The 14,319-nt window shown below is 44.0% G+C and overlaps 2 pseudogenes; both read left to right on the forward strand.

Moving 5' to 3' along the window:
• Positions 1 to 744: 744 nt before the first annotated feature.
• Positions 745 to 1,665, forward strand: LOC147420293 (uncharacterized; annotated as a pseudogene).
• Positions 1,666 to 5,125: 3,460 nt separating this feature from the next.
• LOC147420294 (uncharacterized) lies at positions 5,126 to 5,622 on the forward strand (annotated as a pseudogene).
• Positions 5,623 to 14,319: the final 8,697 nt, after the last annotated feature.

Consider the following 14,319-nt stretch of genomic DNA (forward strand, 5'->3'; position numbering starts at 1 on the left):
ATTGCCAGTGAAGAGAGAGTTGATTCAAAATATGATGAGTACTGATTTGATGCAAGGAGAAAGAAGGGAGTACTTAACAATGTTGGACAGGTTTCCAAATCTTTTCATCACTTCATGCCAACAAATAAGGGGTTTCATTGGGGATCCTATGAAGATTGAGCTAGTTGAAGGGACAAAGCCAATACGACAGAAATTAAGAAGGATGGGTAAGGAGCAAATGAATGCTTTAAAAGAAGAAGTGGATAAACTTTTGGATGCAGGGTTCATTGTGCTAGTTGATAATGCTGAATGAGTGAGCCATGTAGTGGTCACTCCAAATAAAGATGGATGTTGGAGAGTTTGTGTTGATTACAAGCCATTGAATGCAGTGACCAAGAAAGATATTTACCCTTTGCTTGTCATTGATCAACTTTTAGATGCAATGGTTGTGTTTGAAAGATATAGTGTTTGTGATGGTTATTCAGGATATTTCCAGCTTACCCTTGCTCATGAAGATCAGAAAAAGACTACTTTTATCACGCTGGAAAGGGGGAAGTGGAAAAAACACCAGCACATAAACTTGATGCCTCTATATAGCTCAGTGATCTCATAGCACCCCTATCCCCTAGCAAACACACACCTAAGCACACAATCTAGAAACAATTATTGACCAAGCCCAATCCCGACCATCCCAGACTATACGCACTCGATCCCAGACTATATGCACTCGATCACAAAGCATACAATGATAGCTTCCACCTTCGAGCCTTCAAAGCACCATACTCTGCATCTCAAAATTGGTTAACACATAGACTCTTGTCCGATCTTTCACATGTGCAACACCCACAAATATGTAACTCTATATTCACCAACACACATAGTCTTGCACAATCCCTTGTACATAGCACACTTGCACACAAACGAATCACATGTACTACAAACGAGAGGGATACACTCAAATGCTATACACATAGACCATCATAATTTTGATACACTTGGCTTTGATTAATACAGTATACTGTGATGCTTTCAATAAAAAGGTGCCCTCTTCTCTCTCTTGGTCCTGGCAAACTCTTCTGTCGATGGGACTTGCAATAGACAGCCCTTTGTCTTGCATTATGGGAGCTTCGATAATCTCGGATCAATTGCCCTTGGCCTCTCTCATGGTGACCCTCGGCCCTTCACATTCTCTGCAGCGTTCCTTTTCCCTCTCCTTTGCTCACCTCAATGCGCCTTTTCCCAAAGCCGCCGACCTGCTCTCAGTTCTCCTGTGATGATCACAACAACCCCTCTCAATTCCTCGTTGGCAGCCAACCTTTGAGCTCCCATTCGATGGCATATAACCCTCCTCAACCAGCCCTTCAGAGCCCTCCTACTGGCCGCCTTCTCCTCGCTCAGCAGCGCCCTCTGGCGTGCACCCGATCACCCCTTTTTGGTCCCCTTGTGCTTGCCAGTGAATACTACAACCCTGGCGGCCACTCTTCATGTAGCACCTCAACCTCTGTAGCGCGTCTCCACGCCGTTTCCTTCAGCCCCCCTGCTGTCTAGTGCTCCTACGTGCCCTCCTCTCCTTGTTCACGCCATCACTGGCTGCCTAACACAGAGTCTCGACCCCTACTCCTGCCATCCACCTCAACTGGCGGCCTTTGGCCTTCCTCCTCTGCTAGGCCAATAGCGACCTCGCTATTGGTCGCCCCCACTATCAACTGGTCTCCCCCCTTTTGTATTCCCCTGTAGTGCTGCCTTCTGGAAACTCTCAGTGGCGGCCCACCTCTCTGCATGCACTCTCCAAGTGTTGCCCTCCACTCGGCTGGCCACCTTTTCCCCATGCAAAACCAGCTGCCCGTTTTTTTTCAATTCCAGGATTCACCTTTAGCCTTTAAAAGTATCGAACTTGGCATGGATTCCCACGCGCCCGGCTGCCACCTTGAGCTTTACTCCAACATTGACCCTTGATATTCATTGGTCCAGAGTATGCTTCTCTGCAAGATCCATCACCATTGGTCGGCCAATGAAAAGAATCCCGGATATCGGTGGACCTTGGGTAAAAGAACCCCATTGACAGTACTACGACAGTCATGAAACTTGAGCTGCACTCACTTGCAACTGAGCCCTCAATGGACATGTTATAGCATACATACCCTGGCAAATAGAGCCTCTTGCAGACATCTCGCTCCGAGTCTCATAGCATAAACTTGATAGCACCTACATCCAACATCCCTTGACTCGTTCCCAACCTTGTGATATAAGCATATGCTCCTGCCACCTGTGATAGCAAAAAACACTTGCAGTTTTGACTAGCGACTGCTCCAACTCGGTGTACCTGGCTCCTGGCTCCATCAAATATCTGCTCAAGGTCTTTGCCATTTGCCTGTAAACTGCCATGCCTTGACTTCCTGCACTTCCATAGATCGACACAGTTTGGATGTACCATCATTGCCCACCCCCTCGTTGAGCATTCATGCTCAACCATAGTGTTATTTAGGTAAATTAAGTATGTATAGAGAGCATGATAAAAATAGCTACATAGACTGCATAGGAAAGATAATAATATAGCAGCTATATAGATATGATAGATATAGAGAGAAGAGCATCTATTACTACATCACCCTCCCGGGTCAAATGGAAAGCTTGAAGCTTCCCCAAGCATGACATAGAGTCCACCTGGATCAAAAACAAAACCATGGCCGTGGTCATCCACCTGTAAAGCATGTATCTTCAAGTCTTCCTTTGCACCTGTAGGCCAATAGAAGGCCATCCTTCCAGCTCTCCATAGCATGGAGCTTTGTCACCGTGAATCCATAATCCTTCATGCCAACCATAAGCATGCTTTTGATCAGTTGAAGCACCGGTACCATAAGCAGCTATCATGTCATCTGCTACAGAAACTTCCACATCATCTTTATCACATGAGCATTGAAACTTGCATAGTACACCCTGCAAAGCAACTTGCAATAACATAGCTATCAATAGCATAGCATGAAATAGCAAAACCTTGCCATTTGCCTCCACCTGCTGCATAGCCAAGCAAACCTGTATCCCAACCCACTTTTTATCCTCAAGAGCATGACCTGCTAGAGCTACAACCTGTTCTACAAACACCTCATCATCTACAAGGTTGGCGGCACCTTCCTCGTTTCATGGAGTCTCACACTCATAGGTTGCACCTGTATCAGCTTCCATAGAGTCATCTGCCGGAGTTAACTCTCCACGGCCACACACAAACCGTGAAACTTCATTGCACACCTCGACATGCCCCTCAAGGCAAGGTTTCCCCACCCCCTGCATAGACAAATCACTTCCACATACCTCTATTTCTACTTCTAGCTCCCGCAATTCATCCTCAAAAAAATTCTTTTGAAACAAGTCGGATTTGCAATCAAGCCATACCTCTTCCTCCAATAGGGACTCACCATCACAAGACACAAGAGACGGCTGCTCGACTGGTAGATTCACACAAGGCATCTCCACATCTGCACTATGCTTGTCTTCGACCTTCAAATGGCTGGCAGGCAACTCGCATACATTTTGCTCGACTTCATCTACATGAAAAACATCATACCTTTCGTACCTAGAAGACCTGGACTCTGTCTCCCACATGCTATCTGTGTCCAAAGCACTGCTAGAGCTTTGAGAACTTTTGAACTCCTCTTCTGAGCTTTCCGGTTCTTGCACCTTTGCTGTCAGCCTCGTTGCTGGCTCTGGAACTAGCACCTCTTCTTGAAAAACTTTTACGACCTCGCTCTCTTGAGGAAGCAAACTGTGTGGCACCCTGAATATACCTCTCTGCACCTTTTGAGCCCTAGTTGGCACTTCTTCTACCTCTTCTAGCCTGGCATCAGCTTCGCGTGCTTTGATCAAATGCATATCAAGAAAATGAGCTTTTACCTTTTGATGCTCCTCAATTTGTTTGGGCCTAGGTCCACTGGCTGCCACAAGTATAGACTGCAACAATCCTGCCTCCATCTTCTTCTTCATTTTTCAACTCTTTGCTTTGGCAATTGTGACGGCTTCATCATAAGTGCTTGGATCTTCATAGTCCACTCTCTCACGAACATAGGGATGAAAGCATGATAGAAACCTTTTGAGCTTCAAATATCCCGCATTGGTTGCTTGGGTAGCAGCCGCCAAATCCCCCCAATGAGCTTCAAATTTATCAACAAAAGCATCAAAATTCGCACTTACTTCCTGCTGCAAGCCTTTGATCTTCGCATCTGCTTCCAAAGCCAACACCACTTTTCGATACCGTTGTAGAAAGTGCTCTCGAAATCCGATCCAATTCTGCTTGTAAGCATCTTCTAACCCATCGAACCAAACTTTTGTTTTACCTAGCAGCACCAAAGGTAGAGTTTGGAGCTTTGCTTCGTCACCTGGCATCCGTAGTACCGTCAGCTTGAACAACTCAAAATCGGCAAGCCAATCCTCAACATCCTCATCTCCTTTGAACACTGGCCCAAACTCCTGCTTCATCTTGACTCAAGAAGAACTTGTTAGGAAGCGATCAGTGGGTCCTCAGTGGGGGCACCACAAGATGGAAAGGGGGAAGTGGGAAAACCACCAGCACATAAACTCGATGCCTCTATATAGCTCAGTGATCTCACAGCACCCCTATCCCCTAGCAAACACGCACCTAAGAACACAATCTGGAAACAATTATTGACCAAGGCCATCCCGACCATCCCAGACTATACGCACTCGATCACATAGCATACAATGAGAGCTTCTACCTTCGATCCTTCAAAGCACCATACTCTGCATCTCAAAATTGGTTGACACATAGACTCTTGTCCGATCTTTCACATGTGCAACACCCACAAATATGTAACTCTATATTCACCAACACACATAGTCTTGCACAATCCCTTGTACATAGCACACTTGCACACAAACGAATCACATGTACTACAAACGAGAGGGATACACTCAAATGCTATACACATAGACCATCATAATTTTGATACACTTGGCTTTGATTAATACAGTATACTGTGATGCTTTCAATAAAAAGGTGCCCTCTTCTCTCTCTTGGTCCTGGCAAACTCTTCTGGCGATGGGACTTGCAATAGACAGCCCTTTGTCTTGCCTTATGGGAGCTTCGATAATCTCGGATCAATTGCCCTTGGCCTCTCTCATGGCGACCCTCGGCCCTTCACATTCTCTGCAGCGTTCCTTTTCCCTCTCCTTTGCTCACCTCAATGCGCCTTTTCCCAAAGCCGCCGACCTGCTCTCAGTTCTCCTGTGATGATCACAACAACCCCTCTCAATTCCTCGTTGGCAGCCAACCTTTGAGCTCCCATTCGATGGCATATAACCCTCCTCAACCAGCCCTTCAGAGCCCTCCTACTGGCCGCCTTCTCCTCACTCAGCAGCGCCCTCTGGCGTGCACCCGATCACCCCTTTTTGGTCCCCGTGTGCTTGCCAGTGAATACTACAACCCTGGCGGCCACTCTTCATGTAGCACCTCGACCTCTGTAGCGCGTCTCCACGCCGTTTCCTTCAGCCCCCCTACTGTCTAGTGCTCCTATGAGCCCTCCTCTCCTTGTTCACGCCATCGCTGGCCGCCTAAGACAGAGGCTCGGCCCGTTCTCTTGCCTGCCACCTCAACTGGCGGCCTCTGGCCTTCCTCCTCTGCTAGGCCAATAGCGACCTCGCTATTGATCGCCCCTCTATCAATTGGCCTCCCCCCTTTTGTATTCCCCTATAGTGCCGCCTTTTGACAACTCTTAGTGGCGGCCCACCTCTCTGCATGCACTCTCCAAGTGTCGCCCTCCACTCGGCTGGCCACCCTTTCCCCATGCAAAACTACCTGCCCGTTTTTCTTCAATTCCAGGATTCACCTTTAGCCTTTAAAAATATCGAACTTGGCATGGATTCCCACGTGCCCGGCTGCCACCTTGAGCTTTACTCCAACATTGACCCTTGATAATCATTGGTCCAGAGTATGCTTCTCTGCAAGATCCATCACCATTGGTCGGCCAATGAAAAGAATCCCGGATATCGGTGGACCTTGGGTAAAAGAACCCCATTGATAGTACTACGACAGTCATGAAACTTGAGCTGCACTCACTTGCAACTGGGCCCTCAATGGACATGTTATAGCATACATACCCTGGCAAATAGAGCCTCTTGCAGACATCTCGCTCCGAGTCTCATAGCATAAACTTGATAGCACCTACATCCAGCATCCCTTGACTCGTTCTCAACCTTGTGATATAAGCATATGCTCCTGCCACCTGTGATAGCAAAAAAAACTTGCAGTTTTGACTAGCGACTGCTCCAACTCGGTGTACCTGGCTCCTGGCTCCATCAAATATCTGCTCAAGGTCTTTGCCATTTGCCTATAAACTGCCATGCCTTGACTTCCTGCACTTCCATAGATCGACACAGTTTGGCTGTACCAACGCTGCCATGGGGTTGTTTTTGCTTTTGTTGCCTTTCTTTTGGGTTGACAGATGGGCTGGAGATTTCAAAAGAAAAGTGGATTGGGTCCTTACCCCGTTCCTTGGGAAGTTTTTCAAAGGGTTCATATATGATTTTTGTGTATACAGCTCAAGGAAAGAGCATGTTGAAAAGCTTGAAATGACTTTTGCAAGGTATGATGAATGCGGGGGTCAGCTCAATCCTAAGAAATGTCATTTGGCACAGCCACGGGTGAAGCTTCTTGGACATGTGATCCAGAAAATGGAATCGAAGCAGATCCAGAGAAAGCGGAGGCTTTGTTGTTGCTATCATCTCAAAAGACACCACACAATTGGCCACTTTCATATAGAAAATTAAATATCCATCTCGTTTTAAACCTTTGGCATCACAACTATTGTATCCATTACAAAAAACAGTTAAGAATGATCCTTGGAATGGTCTTGTGACTATGATGATGTTTTTGACAAAGTCAAGGAGGTTTTGAGTACACTAACCATTATGCAAGCTCCTAATTGGGAAAAGGAGTTTTATGTTAACCCATCAGTGGGAGATGATGCCATTGGGGCCATGTTGTTGCAAAAAGGGAAAGAGTCTTAGTATATGAAGCCTATTCATTATGCTAGTAGAGTAAAGACTCCTTATGAAAGAGATTTCTTTGAAATTGAATTGGTGATGACTAGTATGGTGTATGCTTGTAGACGATTTAGACACTAGTTGCTGCAAAAGTCATTCACCTCTCTCACCAGTTATTCATTGCTTCTCCAACGTTCAATAATTAAAATATATCAAAAATAGTGATGAGATGGGTTATTGAACTTCAGGAGTTTCAGTTTACCTTTTTGGTGGAAGAGAGTACTTGAGCTACCCTGGCAGATTTACTCACTTATAAAGATACTCCTGTTTTGGTTAAAGAGGAATTAGTGCAAAAGAAGAAAGTCGAGACTCTGGCCATCCCTGATGCTTCACTATTATTGTTTAATGGTTGGTTTAGCCGAGCAGTTTTCTACACAAATTCTGACAATTCTTCTGACATTTCACTCTAACAACCATAAAAATTCAGCCTACTGCACACGCATCATTTCAGCAACACACACAATTCGAACTGAACATTTTTGCACTTGCATTATACTCAGAACATGGAATACACAGAGAGAATGAAACAGAAGTACAACAACTAATTTGAATTTTGCATTCGACAAACTGCTGCATCTGACATACTGCATCTGACAACTAGAAATCCACCATTACATAGAAAATCCGCCCATCCCATCACGCTACATAACTGAATGGCTTTCTTCCTCACATGAAAGAGAGAAAACGACCCTTAACTTCCAAGATCCCAAAACTCACTTAAAATAGACTACGGTTCACACCTTTGTCAAAAGTAATCCTCCTAAGGTCTAACTCTAACAATTATACTTTGATGGTTCATATCAAAGAAGTCATGATGTTGCTTCAGGAGGCATTGTCATATATGATGCACAAGGGAAGCTTGTAAGAAAACAAGGGCTGAAACTTGATGCAAAGAGTAACAATGAAGCAGAGTACATGGCTCTTGAAGGTGGTTTGTACATTTGCTTACAATTGGGTATTAGACACTTACAGGTCAAAGGAGATGCCTTGTTGGTTGTGAAGCAAGTATTGGGAGTATGGAAGAATAAGAATCCTAAACTAAAGAATTTATGCTTCAAGGTGAAATAGTTGCTCACAAAGTTCGAACATGGAGTTTACAGCATATCGAGAGGTCTCAAAATGAAGAAGCTCGTGATGCTACCCAAGAAATGATCACTTGTGTGTTTGTGGTGAAGGAAAATCCCCTTCATATTATGGGAGAGAAGTGTTATCAAAGGTGATGAATTTTCTATTGACAGGTATTCTACCTGAAGGTTTACCATCCTCCAAAAAGTACGCATTTATAAGAAAAGCCAGGAAATACAAAATGCTGGATGATGTGCTTTTAAACATGAAAGAAAGTGATTTGGTTTTGCATCATGTGCCTTGGAAAGAGGAAATTTACAAGATTTTGAAAGAAAATCACGAGGGATCTTGTGGAGGCCATGTATGGCCAAGCATTCAGCGGGATGCTAATCATTGGTGAAAATCATGTTTGCCTTGCCAAAAGATGGGAAAGAGATTTTTGAAGCCATAATTGTGACAGAGAATTCTATCTTTTGATGTGTTTGAAAAGTGGGGTCTTGATGCTATTGGACCCTACCTATGACTAGCAAAAGAAATGCTTACATTTTGACAGCAGTGGATTATTTGTCACGATGGACAGAAGCCAAGGCTGTCAAATAGATTGCTAGTAAGGAGATGGGGAAATTTGTTTATGATCATATATGCTACAAATTTGGTGTACCCCTTATGCGGGAAGCTCAATATACAGCATAGGTACACCTCTCCTTATTATCCACAATGCAATGGTCTCAATGAGAGATTCAATGGAGAGTTGGTAAAGATCTTGACAAAGATGAGCCAGACACATGGGAAGACTTGGAATTCAGAGTTGCCATGTGCATTATGGGCCTACAGAGCTGCGATCAAAACGAACACATGATATTCTCCTTACCACTTGGTTTATGGCAAGGAAGCTTTATTGCCAATTGAAGTGGAAATTCTTGCACTCAAATTGTTGTCATTGGGAGATGAAGAGCAAGCAAATGAATGGCAAAAAAGGTTGTTGGATCTACAATGTTTGCAATTGGACAGAATTCTAGCTTTGAGCTACTATGAGGAAGTATCAAAGAAGGCTTAGAAAACATCCAATGAATGTGTGGAGGACAAGAAAATTCAAAAGGGTGATTTGGTGTTGTGATACAATAGTAAGCTGGACAATATCTTTCAGAAGAAGTTTCAAATTAAATGGGAAGGTCCTTTTACTATTGTCAAGATGTTTGATAATGGCGCATATCAGTTGATTGATTTGAGTGGTGCACATTATAATTATAATGTTAATGGTTATGGATTGAAGAAATAATTGGCACGTTTGATGACAATTGTGACAGATGAGATGCTATTGATAGAGGAAGACAGTGTGAAAACATTTGAGGATGTAGATGAGGTTCTAGGGATGAGATGCATCAGTTGTTCACCATAGGAACCTCTGCTTCTCATGAATAATCAAGCAAGAAAGGTGGGGTTGGCAAGCTATGTCAAACATTTTTTGGATGAGCATAAAGTCACGAAGTCATGCCAAAAAGCTTGCCCATTAGCTTTATGTATATATGTGTACATAGCCCTACAAGTTTTGGAAGTGACCATGTAAAAGTCCTTGTACAAAGGTGTGGTTTTTCCAAGATTGAATACTGATGTTTTGGGTTGTTTGAGACTCCAAAACATGGTTTTTAACAATTATTTTAAGCCGTGCTTTATAGCTTGTGAATCGGACTTGTACATCATGAGTTCGAGCATCCAAAGCGGGCGGTTTCAACTTAGAAGGTAATTGTGGGTGCATGCGACAAGGGCAACTAGGTGAACTTGGGGGTCTAAGATTAGAAATGATGAATTTATACATTTCTGGAGATAGCCAAGGTGATGGCTTCAAGCCATGTGTCATTCGGTGACTGGAGCAGCAAGTTATGCCTCGAGGAAAATTGTCCGAGAAGTTTCCCTACTTGAGGGAGAAGCTGTACATTTTTGGGGAAGTTGGGAAGCTTGAAGGAGTACGAGCGGAAGTGTGACGCAAGAGAGAGTGCGAGAAGAAGAGCACGACGATATGGTGAACTCGCTCTACTATAATGTGTAGAGCATAGTGAGTTCTTATTAGGTTTTTACAAAAGAATATGTGTACATACCTGGCGGCCCGCCCACTTACCTGGGCGACCACATTGGGCTTTATACCCCAACAACCTCCCACTTAAAGTCCAATGTGGTACTTTAAGTGTGAGAGAAGCTACTATACAAGCTAATATACAAGAGATGTAGAGAAGTGATGTACTACCCTACACCTAACTGCTTGCGAAAATGCGCAAAGCTGTCTAAGGGAAGTCCTTTTGTAAGTAGATCAGCAGGATTTTCTGTGGTGTGAACTTTGACAAGCTGAAGTTGCTTATCCTCGAGCATTTCCCTGATGAAATGATACCCTTCCTAGTGTCAAACCTGTTATCATACCGTAAGACCAACATACCTTTCTTGAGACCTTTTGCCCTAAGTCCCTTGTTGAAGGTAAGTCGACGTTGCTCTGCCTGTGCTGCATAATAGTTGATAGCATCTTCTCTGTCTAGTTGAAGCCTCTCTAGATCAAGAATGTGGTTGTGGAGATGAGCATTAGGACGTTCCACCTGCCCAGCTAGCACCCTGAGACTAGCCAATTGTACTTCAATGGGTAAAATGGCTTCCTTACCAAACACCAAGTGATATGGTGTGAACCCAAGGGATGTGCGAAATGAAGTGCGATAAGCCCAAAGTGCAGCCATAAGATGCTTGTCCCAATCACTTTTGTGATTGTTTACATGCTTAGTGATGATCTTGCAGATCATACCATTTACCTTTTCCACCAAACCATTGCATTGTGGGTAGTAGGGAGTTGAGTGTCGTCGTGAGATACCTAACTTCTCCATTAGCTCTCCTACAAGGTCTCCTCTAAAACCTGGTCCCTTGTCAAAAATTATTTCAAGAGGAGTGCCAAAACGGCAACAAATGTTTTCAAATACAAACTTAGCCACTTCCTTAGCTGTAATCCGGGTGGTGGCAACTGCTTCAGCCCACCTGGTCATGTAGTCCAAACCCATGATGATATAAAATTTACCTGATTGGCTCCTTGGCAAAGGCCCAATAGCATCAATTCCCCATTTCTCAAATGGTCCATATGAGATTATAGGAGTCTGTGGCTCATATGTGAGCCTCCTATCCCCTGCCTTTTGACATTCCTTGCATGTTTTACACCAATGATGCACATCCCTATGTAGACTAGGCCATACAAACCCGGCTTGTAGAATCTTTCTACTAGTGATGTCAAGTGCAAAGTGTCCTCCGCAAACACCATCATGGCAACTTGAAATGATTTCAGTGATCTCTCTAGAGAGAGGTACACGCCTAAGAATTTGATCCTTACCCTTGCAGTAGAGGTCGTCATTGATAAGGCGGTATTTTGTTGCCTTGTGCACAAGCCACTGCTTTTGGCCCTTAGTAAGATCCTTAGGACACTCTCCTGTTTCCAAGAAACTCATGATGTCAGGCATAGCATCGCTACCTTGGAAGAGAGGCAGCTTCAACTTGATAGCACCCACCACTGAAACATCTTGCAACTTCTCTCTAGCTAGAGCATCTGCTTCTTGATTTTCTGCTCGAGGGACATGATGTAATTGTACAACTTGAAATTTCCCTAAAAGTTCCTTGACTTTGCGCAAATGGCCTAGCAAGATATGATTTTTACAAGCCCAAGTTCCTTGTATTTGTTTTATTAAAAGCATGGCATCACCAAATACATTTAACCGTTGAATGCCCTGTGTCACACACCACTCTAACCCAAGAGTTAAAGCTGCACATTCTGCCTCATTGTTAGAGTGAGAATCCAAGAGATTCCCAATGGAGAAAACCTTGTCCCCTTTCTCGTTGAAGATGACAATGCCTGCTGCAGCTTTGTCCACTTTCCTCTTGTAGTCTCCATCAAAGAAAAGAGAGTGAGCCTCCTCTACCTTAGGGACTTCCAGCACAGGTGTAATATCTTGATCATTTGGCTTTATCTTTAGCTTCTTTTCATAGTGGCGATGAGTGAGAATACCTCCTAGACTGGCCCTTGTGGAGTTCTCCACTTGCATTGTGTAGTCAAACTCTTGTAGCCTTGTGAGCCATTTGGAAATCCTAGAAGAAACATCCATGTGCTGCATTACATAAGGAAATACTTCTTCCATTGTTAAGATTATGAATGGTCTAGACAATAAATAAGAGCGAAATTTGGTGGTAGCAAACATTAATGCAAGCACCATGTGCTCCACTGCCGTGTATCCCTTTTCTGATGGGGTCATCATTCGAATAGAGAAGTAGATAGGATGCATGAAAGAAGTTTGAGGATCCTTTTGCATCAATACAGCCCCAAGTGTGTCATTGCCAACACTAGGGTTTACATAAAATGGCTCGTCTCACTTTGGAGGTGCTATGGTGGGAAGTGAAGCTAGAATTTGTTTTACCTCATAGAATTGTTGTTCATTTTCTTCACTCCAAGTGAAGATCTCTTGATGGGTAACTTGTTGTAAAGGGAGAACCACTTGGGAGAGCAAGTGAATGAACCTACTCAAATACCTCACCTTTTGAAGAAAAGAGACCAATTGCTTTGTTGCGGTGGGAGAGGTCAAAGCCACCAAGGCTTGAACCTTGCTTGGGTCAGCTTCAATGCCGTTGGCCGAGATCACATGGCCAAGAAGAGTAACCTTGCTTTCACCGATGTGGCATTTCTCCACATTGAGTTGGCCACCCAAAGCTTGCAGCCTAGCTAGACCTTCATAAACTTTCTCCAAATGAAGAGAGTGAGAGCTATAGATGCAAAAGTCATCAATAAAAACACGGATTGATTTTCCAAAGAATGGCTGAAAAACAAATGTCACATATCGCTGAAAAGTGGCTGGAGCATTAGTGAGACCAAAAGGCATAACTCTGTAAGCAAAACATCCCCATGGTGTGATGAAGGTTGTCTTCTTTTGATCTTCTTCATCGATGCTAATTTGGAAGTAGCCTGAGTAGCCATCACATACCGTGTAGCACTCATGTCTTGCTACCTCATTGAGTATTTCGTCTTGAAAAGGAAGAGGAAAATGGTCCCTCTTTGTGGCTGCATTAAGAGGCTTGTAATCAACACAAACCCTCCACTTACCATTCTTCTTTGGTGTGACTACCACTGGAGAAACCCACTCTGAGTCTTCAACAGGATAGATAAAACCGGCTTCTAGCAATTTCCTCACCTCTTTGAGTAGGGCGTCTTGTTGAATTACTCCTAGCTGCCTGAGCTTCTGCACTACAGGTTTACTTCCCTCCTTGAGCTTAATGTGATGTTGAACTACTGTGATGCCAGTGATTTTATCATATTCATCAATGAACAATGTGGTAAAATTACTTAGCATCAAAATATAATCTTCACGCTCCTTCCCACACAACTCACTAGAGAGAATTTGATGTAGCTTACTTGCTTCTACTAGAGGTTGTATACCTGGTGTCTCCCCTTGGCTTGATGATGAGGCATCAGGTTGCTCCATCTTCTTAGGGTCCTTGAGAATGATCCCCATCACCTCAATGCTACTGTCACTTTCTTCACTCACTGTTGACTCCTCCGCTGAAGCGGTTGAAGATTCACCACTAGAAAACTCATCCTCAGAGGTTTCTAGATCCATGTTGCATTGTTGACCTATCTTCATGTCGTAAAGTATTGGCCTTCCTTTTGCATCCTTCATCTGGATTATGCCGGTGTCCCAGTCATGCTTAGCTCTCATAGCCATAAGCCAAGGCCTCCCTAGAATGATAGGATAGCCCTCCCCTTTGTGTGGCATGACAAAGATGTCCACATCTACCTCGATGTTGAATGCCTTTATCCTAACTGCATTTATGACACCAACACATTGAACTTTTAAATTATTTTCCATTTTGGCTCGGCATGGTGCCGGCCGCGACTCACCTCTAAACCCAAACGGTGCATCATTTTTTCACTCATGACGCATATTTGTGCGCCACCATCGATGTAGATATTGGAGATGTGTTGCCCTTTGATGTAAGCATCCATCACTGGTAGTATGTCGTCTAGATTCCTCCCAGAGATAGCCCCAGCTATCTTTGGCTTTGGTCGCCTCGTGTTAACCATCTTTGTCCATTGTCTCCTCACCCTAGGTGCTAGGTGGAGTAACTGGGTGATTTTTGGGCCCTGCACAGAAACATCTTGAACCAAATCATATGGTTTAGAACATTCACCCAAAGAGAAATCTACAATGTCAATTT

The sequence above is a fragment of the Adiantum capillus-veneris genome, chromosome 28, assembly GCF_014529385.1.
Source record: "Adiantum capillus-veneris isolate H3 chromosome 28, ASM1452938v2, whole genome shotgun sequence".
Classification (NCBI taxonomy): domain Eukaryota; kingdom Viridiplantae; phylum Streptophyta; class Polypodiopsida; order Polypodiales; family Pteridaceae; genus Adiantum; species Adiantum capillus-veneris.